At 39.4% G+C, this 17,333-nt stretch overlaps 1 protein-coding gene across 2 annotated transcripts in view; it reads left to right on the top strand.

The window, feature by feature from the left end:
• The first annotated feature begins 4,007 nt into the window (after nt 1-4,007).
• calcrlb (calcitonin receptor-like b) overlaps nt 4,008-17,333 on the top strand; it is a 35,946-nt gene continuing 22,620 nt past the window's right edge. The window contains exon 1 of one of the 2 annotated variants that reach the window (XM_007890120.2): nt 4,008-4,272. The gene's annotated coding sequence lies outside the window, so the exon portion shown is untranslated. Of the gene's footprint in view, nt 4,273-13,951; nt 13,972-17,333 lie in introns of those variants that run through there. The other variant, XM_007890121.2, reaches the window with a different exon arrangement.

Genomic DNA, 17,333 nt, shown 5'->3' on the forward strand with positions numbered 1-17,333 from the left:
AAAATTTGCAAAGAGGAAATTGAATTCATTTGCAAAAAACATTTAACAGGTTGACTTTGAGAGTTAACCTTTCTCCTTGTTCTGTTCAGACCAAGAGAATCCCCAACCCCTTAGAAAATGTGCCGAATGTATTTGAAAAATCACACTGTTTATCGCCAGAAATAGACCAGCTAGTTGACTTCCAATATCCAGCAACTGTTTTATTGCTCTAGGAAAGGGGGGCAGATCTATCACATTGGGACATAAAGATATTTAACACTGAGATTAATAATCATTTGACCTGATAAGGCATTTGATATGGATTATTACATTAATAATAATAATCCACATCAAATCCAAGGATTATTATTATTATTATTTACTCTAGGAAGAAAGATTTACCAAGTAATCAGTCTGCCTTACTGACCTAAGATGGCCCTGACAACTATAAACAATTCATCTGGTTAAGACACAAGCTGAGAATAGAATGATTGGCTAAACACTTGGGGGGAATGTGAAGCCACAGATATGTTATTGTACAATGACCCGAGATACAGTTGATGCATAGATAGGATGACAGATCAGTTTTCCTCCTAATCGCTTCTGTTGAGTGGAATATATATGATAGAAGATTATTACTCAAGAGCATTTCCAATTTTAACTTACCTTCTGAGAGTTTGTTACTTTTAAATAGCAGGTCTGCCCTCCACAGCCCCCTCCCCATCACCCCCACACCCCAGGATTCCTTTAACTTTGAAAGTTCAGAAGGGATTCATTACTGGGAAGGATAAAACATGGTACATAGGAAACAGGCTTGCTGCCAGAACAGGACAAGTGAATGCAACAGGATAATGGTCTGTGCTGTACCTGCATAGCTGCTGTGCTTTTTGAGGAGGCAGAATAATTTAACATGGACTCTATTTATAGCAGGAGGAATTAAAACACGATCCCCTCTATATCCTCTACATATTCCATTCAACGAAAGCGATTAGGAGGGGAAGAAAAGGGATTTAAAACTCTACCCTCACTGTGGAGGACTCCTAATGCAGCAGTGCACAGCCACAATATACAGCATTTGACAGTAGGTGATCTATAATGCACAGTGATTGTCTTGTTCTCCACTTGCACACTGATATTTTCTTTCCTTTTATTAATTTCCTAATAGTTTGCTCTCCTCGGTGTGCGGAAGGAGTGGTTAACCAGAATAGAGGAGGCCAAAATAAACACCCCAAGTTGAACTCAATTATAATTTCACACTTTTTTTTAGAAAAAAAAGTAAAACGAAATACATTATAGCTGAAAGCAATGTTATTGTCATTTCATTTAAACCCAAACCCAGACATTATATTATAATGTATTGAAATGTTTAGCACAGTTTTACATAGATATCACTACTTTTTTGAGGCGGGGGGGGTCACCTTGCACAAAGCGCTTGTCATTGCCAGACTAGTGACACTAGGGGGGGGAGTGAGATCTGCTCTGAGGTTCTCATGTCAAGAACTTGGTGACATTTCCAGCTGTTACAGAGATGTCAGTGGAAGGTTTTCCCAATCGCTGCTTTATTGCTTTAAAATAATTACATTTTTCTTCTTTTTTTTCCCCCCACCACCACCCCACCCAATTGAACAAAACTTTCCCTTTTTCGGGTTGCCCTACAAAAGCAGCTTTGCAGTCTGCAATCTGACTTCAGCCCCTTTGTTAGAGAGAAAATGATTATTAGCTTGATATTTAATCCAGTTTTCTTTATTGTTTGTCTCTGAAATACTTGCACTGCACAGAGCGAGGACGTTGCTCTATTTCAAGGCAGTATCTTAGCCCAGCTCAGGATTTCAGGCTCATTTCACTTAACTTTAGTCAAATACATGGCCATTCGCACTCTCCTGCAGATCCATTCAGGGCTGGTGAGTTTTGTGACATTGCTCAAAGGTAATTAAAACACCATTTAGGGCACACAGAATCCACAGGCCCAACTGAATCCACTGAAAGAACAGCAGCGACCAAACAAATTCTATAGGCTTACATTTGTATGGATCCTGAATGGCTATCCATCCTTTCTAACCTGACCTGTAAAACCCTGGTGAGTCAAGCTAAGCTAAACACGTAGCTTTTTCACTTTCTAGGGATTTGTTTCTATAATAATGTCGCCTACAGGTGCACAGGTCACCTCATTTTACAGTAAACCGCGTGAAGCGATTTCCCACGTTTCAAAGACATAATAAGGCATTATATCAAACACGACTCTTGTTGCTGTAAAAGGAAATACAGTCATTAGTTTCCACCCACACGTTATAAAATCTCTCCAGTTGCACAAATTGACACACTCTGCACTGCACTTTGAGAAAACTGTAAGGCTTCTGAAGCCCAGCTCTAAGATGAGGTTAAGATGCGCTATTTCTCAAACAAAGCTCTTCCCTTAAGCATCTATGCCACCATCACACATATCTTCCTGATAATGTGGCTCAGTTGGTAGCACTTTGCTGAATCAGAAGGTTGTGGGTTCAAACCCCCCGAGTTGGGACAAGGCTGACAGTGCAGTACTGGGAGGGCACTGCCTTGTTTAAGGTTGAAGACATTACCTAAAACTCCTAGGAATTAAAAAAAACTAACTTCTTTTAAAACAAATCATCTCATGGCTAACCTTAGGAGCTTGTAACTCATTAAATGACTGCTGTGTTTGCCTACAGTCACTAACCTGGCAGTAATTGGGATGATTTTGACCATTATAATAGTCTTAAAAAATGTTCTTTATCACTATTTAAAGTTGTTTCAGTAGTCAGTAGAGCATGTCTGATGTGATGGGGTCCAGGTGTGAATCCAGGACAGACTGTCTCCCTTCTCTCCAAGTTTATTTCATTTTATATCAGGATCGTTTGACTCAAACTTAATTGCGATAAAGTTGCTAAGATTTTATTTAGTAGTTCACTGAAGCTTCAGTGCCCCCCCTCCCCCCACCTGTTGTGGAATAACATTTAATAAACGTTACAGGACCACATTCGTTGAGTGTGGCTTTAGGAGCAGAGTTGAGGTGTTGTCACCTTTTGGAAATAATAATAATAATAATAACCCTTGCATTTGATATAGCTCCTTATCACGTCTTCAGGACATCACAATAATAATGTATAAATAATGTAACAAAAGAGGAAACAAGAAATAAAATGCACAGAAAATGCACATTTTTTCCAGACCCCTTTGAAACCCATCTCTCCTCACCTACCCCTTTCTTTCAGATTGTTTTCCTCTTTGATTCCTGATCGCTGGAATCTTTGTACTTTTGTTCGCACAATATGCATTTATCACTTAAATATATATATATATATACGTTAACGCTCCTATCTTGATATCCAGCACTATTCTCGTCTCTTCTATGGCTCTCTGTGTTTATAGATAGCACTATTATTGCTCTTGACATTGTGTGCATTTGTCATTATCATCCAACGAGATACCACCTCAAACTAGTCTGGTTGGTTAAACATATCTGTTTCAGGAGCAGATCTATTCCTGTTGTTTGTCTTGTTATGTTCCCCCAACGCACACTCTGGGATCCCCAAGCCTCGGCTCTTGCCGACCTGCACTTAATACCTTCTGGAATTATGCAAGCAGGATGTGTCCTTCCAGGGAGAGAGTGTGCAATCCATTTCGACCCAACAATCTCTCTCTGGGATTTCCACGGGCGGGTTTGGATAACCTTAAGCACGGCGATGGGTTTCCGCACGTGTCGGGACACCTGGCTGACCCCCCAAAAAAATAATTAGGTGACACACTAGTGTCTTGCAGCCTCATATATCTGTCTGCTGATGCGCAATGGAAGCTGATGTGATCTCTTTTGGATGGTGTGTGTGTGTGTGTGGTGTGTGTGACAATGGAGCAGTGGCTTTCACACAGACTTAGGCAAAGCAAGCTCAGGTTTCATTCAGCTCCTGGGAAGGTTGATAGTGAGCTGAAGGCGGAGTGAAGCTGATGTAACAGGAAGCTGCAAGCTTTCCTGTTAATGATGGTGCTCTTGTCTGAATCACTCACTCTCTGACAGACAGCAGGATCCCACTGCTGAATTTAAAGCAGGGCTGCCCCAGAGGGAAGAGTCCAGTTTGGAAAGTGTCAGCAGCAAGTCACAGGGGCAGGACCAGATCTGGATTATATCCTCTCGACTCACCTTCCACATCCACAAGCAAGGTGGTGGGGAGGGGGGGGTGGGGGAAACATATTTACAAGGAGCTGGAGAGAAAAAAAATTGGATAACACCCCCACCCCATTCCTGAAGACTATTTCTCTGGGATCTCACTTTAGTTCCAGTTGGTAAGTACAGCACTTCTTTGGTCTTGACATCTCACACCAGGTTTATACAGAACACACACACACACACACAACACACACACACACAACACACACACAAACACTCACACACACACAAAATCTCCCACGAAAAGAGAAATCAGATCGTTTTGGCAGAGGAATGAGCATCTGTCAAAATAACTGCAATCCCCTGTGTTAGCAAAACGAATCATGATTTTTTTTTTCCCCTTTCCCCCTATTTCACATTTGTGTGCAGCATCAGATAACTTTGCTGCCAGGAGTTTCATTGCAGGGATAAGGATAAGGAACATATATCATCTGCATGATTTTTTTTTTCTTCTTCTTCTTCGGGTGATAGAAATAACAGACGTGGTTTTGATCTCTTGTTTCTGTCTCTTCAGGGTTAACAGGCAGTGAGTTAGTTCTACACTACCACTTGATGTCCTGCAGCTGAGGTTATAAAATACCTTTCTATTTTAGACATTAGTCCTCATGAACCTCAGCTCTGGCAGAATATGATTTTGCCAATAGATTTGAATCCACTCCTTAATTAAACCTCCATCAGAATCCTTGGTCCATTGCAAAAATCACCCCCAATTTACCCCTCTCAACTAAAAGAAAATGCCTTGTTTTGAGGTCTTGCAAAATGTACGTTTGCTCGTGTGTGAATACTCTGATGATATGTTTCATAAATCCTAAAAGTCACATTTCTTACAAGGTTTTTCTTTTCGCAGTTGGATGGTCGTGATTTTAAACCACAATGCTTAAAACACTAGCCTGCCTCGTGCAAAGTTTAAATGATAGTAATATTATCAATAATGTTATTATTATTATTCATGTATTAGTAGTAATAATAATAATAAATGATGTACAAATGCAAACACATTAAAATGAACATTGATAGCTCTCTCTACATTCTTGCCATCAGGTCTCTTCAGTGCCTTCGCGAATATAATATGTTTTGAAGCTGAATGTTTGGCATATTACTTACTGGTAAACCAGGTGTCTGGAAGAAAAATAGTGAGGTTATCATTGCAGAACAGACAATCTGCTAAATTGTTGGGGGAGTTCGTGCTGAATCCAGAAACATTTTAACACATGTGGGGGTGGGCAAAACTCATCGAAATTAATCAGAGTTCGGTTTTGCTTATTTTAATCTATTATTAATAATAATAATCCTTGCATTTGATATAGCGCTTTTCACGTCGGGAGGACGTCCCAAAGCGCTTCACAGAATATACTGTAAAGTGAATTGTCTGTATATTTGTGGGCGAACGCGGCAGCCAATTGCACACAGCAATGTCCCAGAAACAGTCGTAGATTGAAAATGACCAATTTATTATTGTTTTTGATTTTGGGAGGGATTATTATTAGGTGTGTGGAGTAAGGAAACTTGCCCAAGGTTTCGCCCTCTGCCTGGAATTCAACTCAGTCTCTCGCTTGCAAAGCGAGTGCTCTAACCATTGAGCTACAGGACTATTGCTGCATTGATAGCACTGCCGTATATTCTGGGTACACTTTCCGAAGTGTCATTGGAGCGTGAGTAACACGACTTACTCAAAAGTATCAGGTTGATCAATATTGGTCCCGAACTGTTCCAATACCTGACAGTCTCAGGTTGTGTTGGAGTACAAGCTTATGCCCGAAGGAGGGCACCACAGGGTTTTATTCTAATGTACAGACACATTTGGTGGCATTGAAAGAAAACCTTTTTTTTTAAAAAAAGTGGTGTCAAAAATCTTCATCACTTGTAGAGCAGTTGCATTGTGAGTGTAGAAGAATGCATTTTTCACCCCCATCATTTGCTTCAAAACCATTGTTTTCACATCCACAAACTAACTAACTAACCCGATGTTATTCATCACAGCACCGCTTATGCCACTCACATAAATAATCCTCAACTGCACGAGTCCTATAATGCACAACAATATTTTGTTGCCTGTGAACACTGTCATTCAAATAAACTCAAATAAACAACAATAATCCTTGCATTTTGATATGGCGCCATAACACGGTGTTGAGACGTCTCAAAGTGCTTCACAGAATATTTTGTAAAGCGATGTGACTGTGTATTTTGTGGGCGAAATGTGGACTTTGCAGCCTCTAATATAAGTACAATCTGGCTCAGCTGCAAACACTGTTGCCTTGGAGCCATTAGGTTGTAGGTTCAAGTCCCACGTTGGGACTTTAAGCTGACATTGCCTCTGAAGTCACTGCATTGTTTGAGGTGCTGCCCTTCAGCTGAGATGCTAAATCGTGTCTCCCTATTCAGGTGGATGGTAGCGATCCCATATTACTATCTGGTCAACCTAAAAATGGTCATTCACTCCATGGCTGTTTGTGAAATATTGCTGTATGCAAATTGGCTGCCACATTCACTTACAAAATACCCAGTCTTTACACCTTGCAGTATACCCTGTGAAACGCTTGAGATGTTTAAATAATATGATAAGGTGCTATGTTAATTGGAATGTGTTAGATTAACATTCATTTCTGACTAGATGATGAGGATTGCAATTTAAGCCTAAACTCTCATGTAACTTGTTGTATATCATGTCATGTCTAAATAAAAAAAAACATTAATCTTATTTAGGCTATGTTTAAAAGTTGTGTGAGTCTGCATCTCATCTGTAATCTTTTTTACTGGATGTAATATATCAAATAAATTTACATTAGTAAAATACGAGAGAGTGTCGCCATATGTTCCCAGCTGATGAAGGGGGCCTTTTGAGATTGTTTGTAAGTGGGGGATACAGTTCAAACTAACCATTGAAAACACATTGCAAGTTCAGCTAGGCGTTAAATTATATCGATTGGTACTATTAATGATGTTGTTGTACTTGCAGAGCAGATGAGCGCATTTGCTCCAATTCGCACAGATAAGTAGACGGTTGTGTGTGTGCATTTCATTTTTTACCCACGTACAGCGATGTAATATTTTACTTCTGCACATAAATCAATGGCTGCAGATCCCACTGGAATGATAATTCTCTGCAGTTTATAGAGCATAAGAAAACATTTGTATGTGACACAAGCAGAATGGGTCAAACAGCCCCTTCTGTGCCCAATATGCCATGTGAATTTGACCGAGATATCTACATTATTTGGATGGGAGATGTTGATAGAAAATGTATTTGCCTTGTTCATTACCAAAATGATTTTGATAATGAAGAAGGCAAACTGGCTCAGCAAGGCATAGAATGTACTTATAACCTTACCTGCAAACAGCTAACACTGACATATGGAACAAACGTACACATTGGATGTGAAAAGGTGAAAGGATTATTGGTGAATTGTGCAAGTGCAATGTGAAGATTAAAATCAAAGGATAGAACAGCTTAATCTCATACTTTGTTTATAATAAAAAGAAGCACTTTCAGGAGGACTGGGGGGGAAACAGCAAATTGGCTTCTATTGGGACAACTGTTGGAAATTGAGTCTATTCGAGATGAATAAAGCATTTCTTGGTGGGATCGATTCATTGGAAAGGCTAGTGGGCTCTTCATCTGAGTACGCGGTGGTTAAAACAAAAACGCAGCCACAAGCTTATTCGATTCATTTGCATCTCCGAGCGCTACTGTCCCACGTTTCATGTCACCCTGGTGTTGAACCAGAGTCTCTCCTGATTGCTCTGAAGTGGAACCGAACCCAAATGAAAAAGCCATTGAAAAATAACACGTGGATGAATCTACATCTGTATTTGGATGCTTCCACGTTTCAGCCCTGTTCCTACAATGGTGGGAACAGAAGTTTCAATTTAAGTTGAATTTAAAACCACTGAAGGTGAGAGGATTGACAGAATCTGAGTCAGCCACATTAGTTTGCATTTACAGATTCTTTCACCCTCTTCAGCATCAGGGTTCATAGGGAAGCCTTAAATTAATTAAAGACTATTCGTTTTACCCAGTGGGTTTCCAAAGCTACCTGGGGAAAAGGTTTAGCAGAGTTGCTAACAGGAAACCCTGCCAATGACTGCCTTAGAAATATCCTGCAATTTACTACCAACGTTTGCGAACGGAAATCCCACGAGTTGACTGTGACTTACTGCTAGTTAATGATAGATTTCTCCATTAATAACACTTGAGTTTCTGTTCGTGAATCCGGTTTGCAAATGTGGCTTCACTGGTCATCTGCGTGAGGTTGGAGTAATTTGCTTGTAATTACGCTTTGATTTCTTCCAGTGACCGTGAATATCTGCAATTTAGCTAGGCAATGATTAGACAAGCAAGGGTTCTTAACTCTTGAAAGGAGACATCTCAGAGGGCAACTTTATGTAGACACATGTAGGATTTTAAATGGGATTGAGAAAGTGAATGCAGAGTAACACTTTCGAGACACCAGAACAAGAGGACACAGGTGTGTTTGGTTGCAAAGGACAAATTCAGAACAGACAGCAATAATTATTTCTTTACTCAGAAAAGTAACAGCTCGATTCTGGGAAGGATGGGTATTCTGGAAGCTTGAGATCAAATGGGCCTTCTTTATCCAAATTCACCAAATGATCTAGTGATCCGTTTATGTAAAGCTGCTGGTCAACAAAACTAAACTGGAAACTTTCAGTGAACAACCACACGTGAAACCTTCTCCACTTGTACTAAACAACACCCTTCCGTTATTCACATATAGTATTTGCTATATTTTTGTCTTGCATTAATATGCATTAATCTACCACTATCTTGGTCAATATATATGTATATATATATGTGTGTGTGTGTGTTGGCTCCAGACTTTTCCTGAATGGTATCTATCTCACTTAAAATGAAACAGAAAGTGAATCGTCAGTATTCTCCCAACTCAGAATCCAGCAGCAGGGAGTAACAGTTAAATCACAGCCATTGAAAATAGGAGAGAACAAGAAACTGACTTGCTGGCCAGAGTCTATAGTTCATTACAATTCTCAGAGTCCCGTTAGATTTAGAGCTTGGGAGAATTCTGCCAACAACTCTGTTCACCTTCCACTTTCTGTCACACGTTCATAAGCTCATGTTTACAAACATTCAAATATCTTGTTGAAAATACGCAACATCCTATTAATTTAAAAAAACATCAACAGGATGTGTTGTATCACAGTTTCCTCCCTTGCTAAAGCAGGTTGTGACCCTGGGGCTGACAGGAGAGAGGACTGTTGTTTGCATTTACTCAAGTCTTAAAGCCTCAATCAACGCTGATTTTCCCCTCACATCCCAACTGCATTAACTTTTCATTCCTTCGTGGAAATGACACCCTCTTTTTTTTCAGGTGAAACACTCACTGTTGGTGCCATTATCGCGCAGTGTCTCTTTAAAGCAGGACTATTACAGTGTGCGCAGCTTTTAAGAGCCGAGTGATCATGAACCAATGCAAAAGGACTCCTGAACGTGTTAGTACGCATTGCTTTAGAACTTACTCTGGCGCTGGTTGTTGCGTGGGTTTGTTTATCTGGTGTTTAACTTTACTGAATCATTAATCAAATCAAATGGCATAGAATCATAGGAAATTATTCGCAGGAGACCAAACAGATGTGAATTGTGGCCTGGCGGCTGCACTACGTGTAACAGGACCAGTGTTCAAAGCTAAGCACAAGGTTCAGGGGATGACAGAGTTGATGACTGAGAAGCAGATTTTGGGGCTCTCTGGCTGAGACGCCTTGTGCCTGGCAGTTGGCAAATGCGATCCAGTATCTGAATTAACTAAGAACTGGCTCAAATCCCATGTTGAACGTGGAGAGGATTTGGCATTTCTCTTGGCTTGAACCCCTCACAAAGGGTACCAGTTGGCTTTGTCCCATTGTATGGGGATTTGTAGTAATGAACTACAGTGAGTTTTGTTAAACCCCACTTTATCCTCATTATTGCCTTCACTCACTCTACTACACTGGGCATTTACAGGGTCTTATTCGGTTATTTCCTACTCAGATTCCTTAGTAAAGGAACAATCAAGCGAATTTTTAATGAAAAATCTGAGTTGAAACGTAGACTAACTGTAGGACTAACCCACAGGAAAGCTGCCTGAGAATTAGATTAGGTCAGAATGGAGTTCCTGTGGATGATAAGATCCCATGTTAAGTCATAAAATTAGCTTCATAGCTACTTCTGGGATATTGCTGTGTGCAAATTGTCTGTCACTTTTGCCTACAAATACAGGATCACTTCACTTCACAACTTGCTTGAGCAGAGGATCAGCCTCAGACACAGCCAGTCGAATAACCTGCTGATACTGATTCACAGATATAGTATGACCCTTAAGGCATGGTGTCAGAGAGCACCAATTGAACCATACTTCGCAGCATTAGTTATAATAATAATCCTTGCATTTGGTACAGCGCCTTATCACATGCAATGTCTCAAAGCTCTTCACAGAAGATACTTTAAATTGGATTGACTGTGTATTTTGTGGGTAAAATATGGCAGCAAATTGTGCACATCAGTGTCCCATAAACCGTCGTGGATTGAGTGACTTTTTTTTGGAGGAATGATTATCCCTGCCAATCGACTAACAACTGGGTTCCTGCTTACTGCTAGGTAAACAGAGGCGTGTAGAGTGAGGAAACTTGCCTAAGGTTTCGCCCTGCCTGGGAATCTAACCCTCATCTGAAGATGACCCTCTGACAATGCAACACTTTCCAACACTCTAGAGTAGCATTAGCCTACACTAGGAACTCAAGTTCTCATATGTGGCTTGAACCCACAACCTCTAACCCAGAGTCGTAACGACTAAGCCAAGTCACAATTCTGAGTTAACTTGCATGATGCACAGGGACGCTGAAATCCTTTGGAAGGACTGTTAGAAACCCAGTGAAGGCTGGGTGCCAATCATTGTTTAGTCCAAAATCCACTTACTTTCAAATTCTTGGAATTTTCTCAATTAATAAAAAAGTACAATTTGTGTGAACCACATGGATTTAAGAAACAAACAGTGTTCTCAAATTACAGAAAGGCTAATTCAGTGTTCTCCAGACTGAGTTACAAAAGCACAGGCAGTAACTTTTGCAAGCGATTGTACAACAGAATGCTTGTACCACGACGACAACAACTTGCATTTCTATAGTACCCTTTATGCAGGATAGTGTCTTGGAGCACTGCACATTGCGGGTTGGATTCTGAGCAAGGGAGAAAGGGAAGACGCAGTCACAAAAGGTAGATCAAATTATATAATATCACACAGTATTTATTGCCTGTCCTGCTCATTTATTTATGTGGAGTCTTGTTTGGATGCCTTATAGATTTTAACAATTTCCTCAGAATTGTGAAAAGCGAGAGAAAGCAGACGCACAAGATAAGATAAATAATTAACAAAATAAAGTTACTGGAGTAAGGTTGTAAACAGTTTGAAAGAAAAAAATTACAAATTAATAATGGTTTGTTATTATGTAATTTACTTCCTCAATTTTGTTGGTAAGATCCTGATTTAAAAGTTTACTAAATAAAAGTCCTCTTAACATCTTAGTAGGTTGACAGTGCTTGAATGAAGTCCACAGAATTAAAGTGGAGAATATAGCCACAGGTCCTCAGTACAATGCAGTAAGGTAGGATTCACTTTGGGTCTAAACTTATTATAGTTGAGACAACAATAAAGAAAACTGATGGTACTTCAGAAATTACTCCATGAATTTTAAGACATTCCTTCGAATTGTTTTGTAGATTTTCTATTGAATTCAGTAGTAGATTTTCTATTGAATACAAACAGTAAGTGACATTTCTAATGTAAAAAAAATGCTTGCTCGATAGGTGCAATTGAGGGATAAAGCATTATTATTCTTTGGCTTTTTTAATGTAGATTTTTAATAGGATATTTTGCTAAGGGCATGTGTTAGCATCATTAAAGGGCAAAATGGCTTGTGGAGTGCTTGGCTTGTGGAGAAGTTGATCTGCATTTTTGTGTCTGTTAACATACTCCTGTTCTGTATATATGCACTGCTGGGAAAGGTCAATTGTGCTTTGAGGCCTCGTCCATTAGGGTAGTTGTGTTTCTATTTCTAGCAAAGAACCTTGTTTAGTTTTTAAAAATAACCTGACCTCCAATTTTAGAAGCACAGATTGTTATTGTGCACATGTCTTAAGATATATAATGTAAAAGCATACCAATACTAATCGGCAAAATTAAAGTTTCGTTCACAAAATATACAGTCAATCCACTTTAGAGTATATTCTGTGAACGCTTTGAGACGTCTCGAAGACGTGATAAGGTGCTATATCAAATGCAAGGATTATTGTTATTACGGGAATTGTGCCAGCCATTTATTTTTTTAAACAGGGTAATATTGTCAGCCTGGTTCAATCGGTAGCACTCTCACTCTGATACATAATCAATCAACTTCACAGTATAGCCATGAAGCGCTTTGAAATGTCTCAATGACATGATAAAGCGCTATATCAAATGCAAGGATTATTATTATTATGTACAGTAATTGGAAAAAAGATCATTTTTTCATTTGTTTTAATATGTTAATATTAAGTCGAATAAAATGTAATAAAGAAAATACTGAAAGACCATTGCAGCATTTTCATGTTGAGTGGTTGAGAGTTCAGTCATGCTCTTAGCAACTAGTTTCTATGGGTACATAATGTGTTTTCAGTCACTTTCAGGAAATGAAAACTGCATTTACCACAGTATAGACACTTAAGCATTGCAACTGCAGAAGAATGACTGGAAACAAAGTGTGCGAGCTTTTCAACAGTGGAAGGAAATTTTCAAACAAATTTGGATCGATTAATTTAAGGAATTGCTTCTTTACAACAGTAACTGAACCTAAGTAAATCTTAGGTAACGCAGTTTCCTCAGTGAAACATGTGTGACATATCAAAACTCTTGTCTATTTGTCTCTGCAAATGCCCTTTTACTGACAGCCATGATATGGATCATGACCTTTTGAAAAATCTGGCCTCAAGGGTTTATTCTGGGTTAGAGGATGTATGAGGCAAGATGCAGCTTTCTGAATGAGTTTAAAATAGAATCCTCGTCACAAATTCTTTAAAACCATCTATCTTCTATTTAGTGGATTCTGACTGACCATTTGGTGTTTTGTGTGTCTCAACGAAAAAGACACGAGAGTCAAGCTTTGTCATTGTGGTACAACTGTCTGTCCAAGAAAAGCTAATGAGTGTCAGCCACAAGTGGGTTATGATCTGTATCTCTCATGGTTTTTGCTGGAAACAATCTTTCTATAACATCAAAGGTATGGTTCTGACTGATAATAATTCAACAGGCATATTCATATGTCTCTGGTCCCTCTGTGACTATCACTCCACCATGCCAGTGGAGACATTCATTCTATTTTGCTGCAGGGATATTACAGAACAAATCTATCGAAGCATTTAATTTTTATGTTAAATACAGAAAATGTTTACAATGACAAATTTACATTTACAAATTTACATTTACCTTTATATTGTGCCTTTCATATTCAGAGGATGTCCCACAGGTTCTTAATAGTTCTGGTTGGACACCCGAACTGCATGCTTTGAAATAATTTCTTCAAAAAACAAATTGTTCACTCAACCTGCGACTGTTTGTGGGACACTGCTGTGCGCAATTGGCTGCCGTGTTTCGCCTACAATCAATTAAATTTACAGTATATTCTGTGAAGCGTTTTGAGACTTCTCAAAGATCTGATAAAGCACTGTATCAAATGGAAGGATTACAAGGAATATTACTATTGAACGTAAATCGAGATGTATCGGAAATCAGAAGCAATCCAATCGAAGAACGAGAGGATGAAAGAGAGTGAGTGCCATACCGTGGAAGCATCCATGGTTTAATTTGATCTTTAATAAACATTACTCACAGCAATCATTAACTTCAAACAATTGTACAAACCCAAATTCGAAAATGTCAATTTTAACTGTGATAGAGCAGAATCTTTAAACTTTATTTTATTTGCACAATTTGCTCTCCTTTTAAACACAGGATATCGATTGGTGTCCCGCCTTTTATTTTGTCCTTGAGTTGTTCCTTACTGAAGTGGAACAAAGGGAATTCTCCTCTTGGAAACGATAGCTGCAAAGTCAGAAACAAGCCAACAAGCCCCAAAGCAGTTGAAAGTTTCATCTGAATTGCTATGTTTGCTTGCAAGGCAAAATTTCAATAAAAAGCATGCTAACATTTCATGTAGGATTTAGGGGCATCATCAGTAGGCAGAGTTCACTGGATGATAACCCATTTCTTAAGTGGAAAAAAAAGCATATCAGCGAGTTTGAAAATACTATATTTAAGTATCCTCTCCACAGTCATATTCAGGCTTGTGATCATTATATGTTTTAAGAATGGATTCTATTATGATATATCATATCATACAGAATAATGCAGTATGTTATGCATTATGGGCTTTGATGTGTGAATTGTGCTGATTTTTGTGCACAGAGGTGCTGCCTTTAATATTCCATCCTATAAATAGCACAGATGGCACAGGAAAGTAATGTGTCGATGCCTAATTCGTCTTTCACTGCTCAGTTTCCCTGTAAACATCCCTTCTAAGCGGTGAGCTGTAGCTTCCCATTGATATGCTTCTGGAAAATGTAATGTTGATTTTTCGCCATTGAGCGTTTAGGAATTATTGCTGGTTTCACTGATTTATTAAACTGGTTTAAATCAAACTAGGTGCTCAACAAGCTTGTGTGTGTGTAAGTTATAACTAGGTATGTTTATTTTGGTAGGAACTACCCTCTTTTATTTAAAAGGGAAAAAGGAGCATTAAAGCTTCCGATATAAATGTTTACACAATTAACGTAAGGAAAATAAGACCAAAGCAGCATAAATACAAATGTAAAACAGAATCCTCTCTCCACCCCCACACCCCCATCACGCCACCCCCCCACCCCATCAAAATCAGCAGTAACGATATCCCAACATTCCTCCTTAGGGTTTGTTTCAATCAGGCAGCTGTTTGAATCTGCTTCTTCAGGTATCACTTATATTTTACATAAAGAACTTTGCATTCGGGACAACATGCTGGCTCAAAAGAGCCTCTTTAATTGAAACCTGAGCCAGTTTTATGGGAAACATACCATGGGACCTGAGAACATTCCTGGATTTCCCAAAGCACGGGCAAGAGGCACAATAAAACAGCCGGGTGTCTGACACATGCAAAAACCCATCATCATGCTTAAGAATATCCAAACCAAGCTGAGACCTCCATGCATCCCACCGACACATGGAAATCCCAGAGATAGATTGTTGGAATGGAATGCGCTCTCTCTCCCTGGAAGGATGAATCCTGCTTACCTAATTCCAGAAAGTGTTAAGCACCGGTTGGCAAGAGCCAAAGCTTGGTGACCCCAGAGTGTGCGATGTTCAATCCAACATTATTACCGTAGCCCAGGTTTTCAGTACAGCATTGATAGCTCATTAATCTGACAGACATCTCATATGATATTAATGCAGTGAGATCAACGTTAAACTTCAGCTATAATGAGAAACACATGCACATAGTTACCAATCTCAGTGCAGTGCCAGGAGTGTGCTTTATGAACACTATCAGTGGGTAAGCCTTAAGCCCCTTGAAAATTATAGTGTGGCTTGGGTTCAATATATAGCAAGCATCTGAATATATAGAGAACACCAATTATTTTGAAATAGAGAAATAGAATCAATAGGAATTTACATTTATATAGTGCCTTTCGTGTAGGGAGAAAATCACATTGTGCTTAACAATACTGGCTTGGCAACTGAACTGAGAGTGGGAGCCGAATGGGGTGCTTAGGGGAAAGACGACCAAAGGCACGATCAAAGAGGAAGGTCTTGAGAGGGACCTTGAATGAGTCCCAGAGAGTGGGTGCAGAAAGGCTGAAAGCCCACTCATCCACGGTTGGGCAGGTACGAAGCAGGCCGGTATGTGAAAAAAAACCTCATAACTTTGAAACAGATGCATGATTTCGTCAATATGAGCGACTCTCATGCAGAGGGAATGAACCTTGGCCGGGCTGTAAATATGGAGTGAATTGTAATGATTTATATCCGTGTAAAACAAGACCCGTTTCCATATGCCACACAATGCTCATGACCCTTGTCTCACATTAAAACATTTCCTGACCTTTTGTTCATTAACAAATAGTTGACTCAGATTTTAGGAAATTCAAAGTGCGTCACAGATGTGTTTTTGGTGAAGTGATCAAATTTAAATTCAGCCTCACTGCATGAAGCTGAACAGCTTTATTTATTGAATTATTTGGCACTGCAAAGGCAGCCAGGTCTGATATCAATCAAAAGCAATTGATCATCAACCTCCCTTCATTGCCTGAACAATGTAAATCAGACATTCTGTCTTCCCAAACTCCAGAGAGGTACACTGGACTCTTTTAACAACTTTAAAATGATAATAACAATAACAATAAGAGGAATCCTTGGGTTTTGTGTAGGGTCTTATCATGTTCTCGAAAAATCTCAAGGCCTTTCACAGGACGTTTTGGTAAAGAGCAGTGGCAATACATTTACAGGCAAATGAAGGAGCCAATTTGTGAGCAGCAAAGAGCTGTGAAGTGAATCATCAATTTTATCTGGGCAATTGTTGATCAGGAAAATCAGGAGAAACTCCCTTCTCTTTTTGAATAGTGCTATGGGCTCTTTAACGTCCACCTGAACAGGCAGGCAGGATCTCGATTTAATGTCTCACCCAAAGGATTGCATCTCCCAACAATGCAGCACTTGCTCAGCCCTGTATTGGAGAGTCAGATTAGATTATTAGCTCAATGTCCTGACATGGGGCTTGAACTTTGTGCAGATATGAAGCTGCGGACATCACAGTGATATAAAGTGAGTAGAAACAAAAGAACATAGGAATAGGAAGAGGCCATTCAGCCTTTTCCACCAGTTTATTAGATCATGCCAGATATTTGAATCCCATTTTCTTGTCTTTTCCCCATACACCTTAACTCCGTTACTCCAAAAGCATTTTATCTATTTCCTTTTTAAACATCCCATTTGATTCAGTCTCAGTTGCGAGCTTTTGTCGGTACCAAGTAGTGTAAGCCCTGCTCAACATTGATGGGAATATAGAGGGGTTATATCTGTCACCTTGTTAGATCAGTAGTGGTATCATGAAAACAACCATTCTCAGAGCCATGACTGTTCAAGCAGGAGTGTGTTCTGCC

Source organism: Callorhinchus milii, unplaced genomic scaffold (assembly GCF_018977255.1).
Source record: "Callorhinchus milii isolate IMCB2004 unplaced genomic scaffold, IMCB_Cmil_1.0 Scaffold6, whole genome shotgun sequence".
Classification (NCBI taxonomy): Eukaryota; Metazoa; Chordata; class Chondrichthyes; order Chimaeriformes; family Callorhinchidae; genus Callorhinchus; species Callorhinchus milii.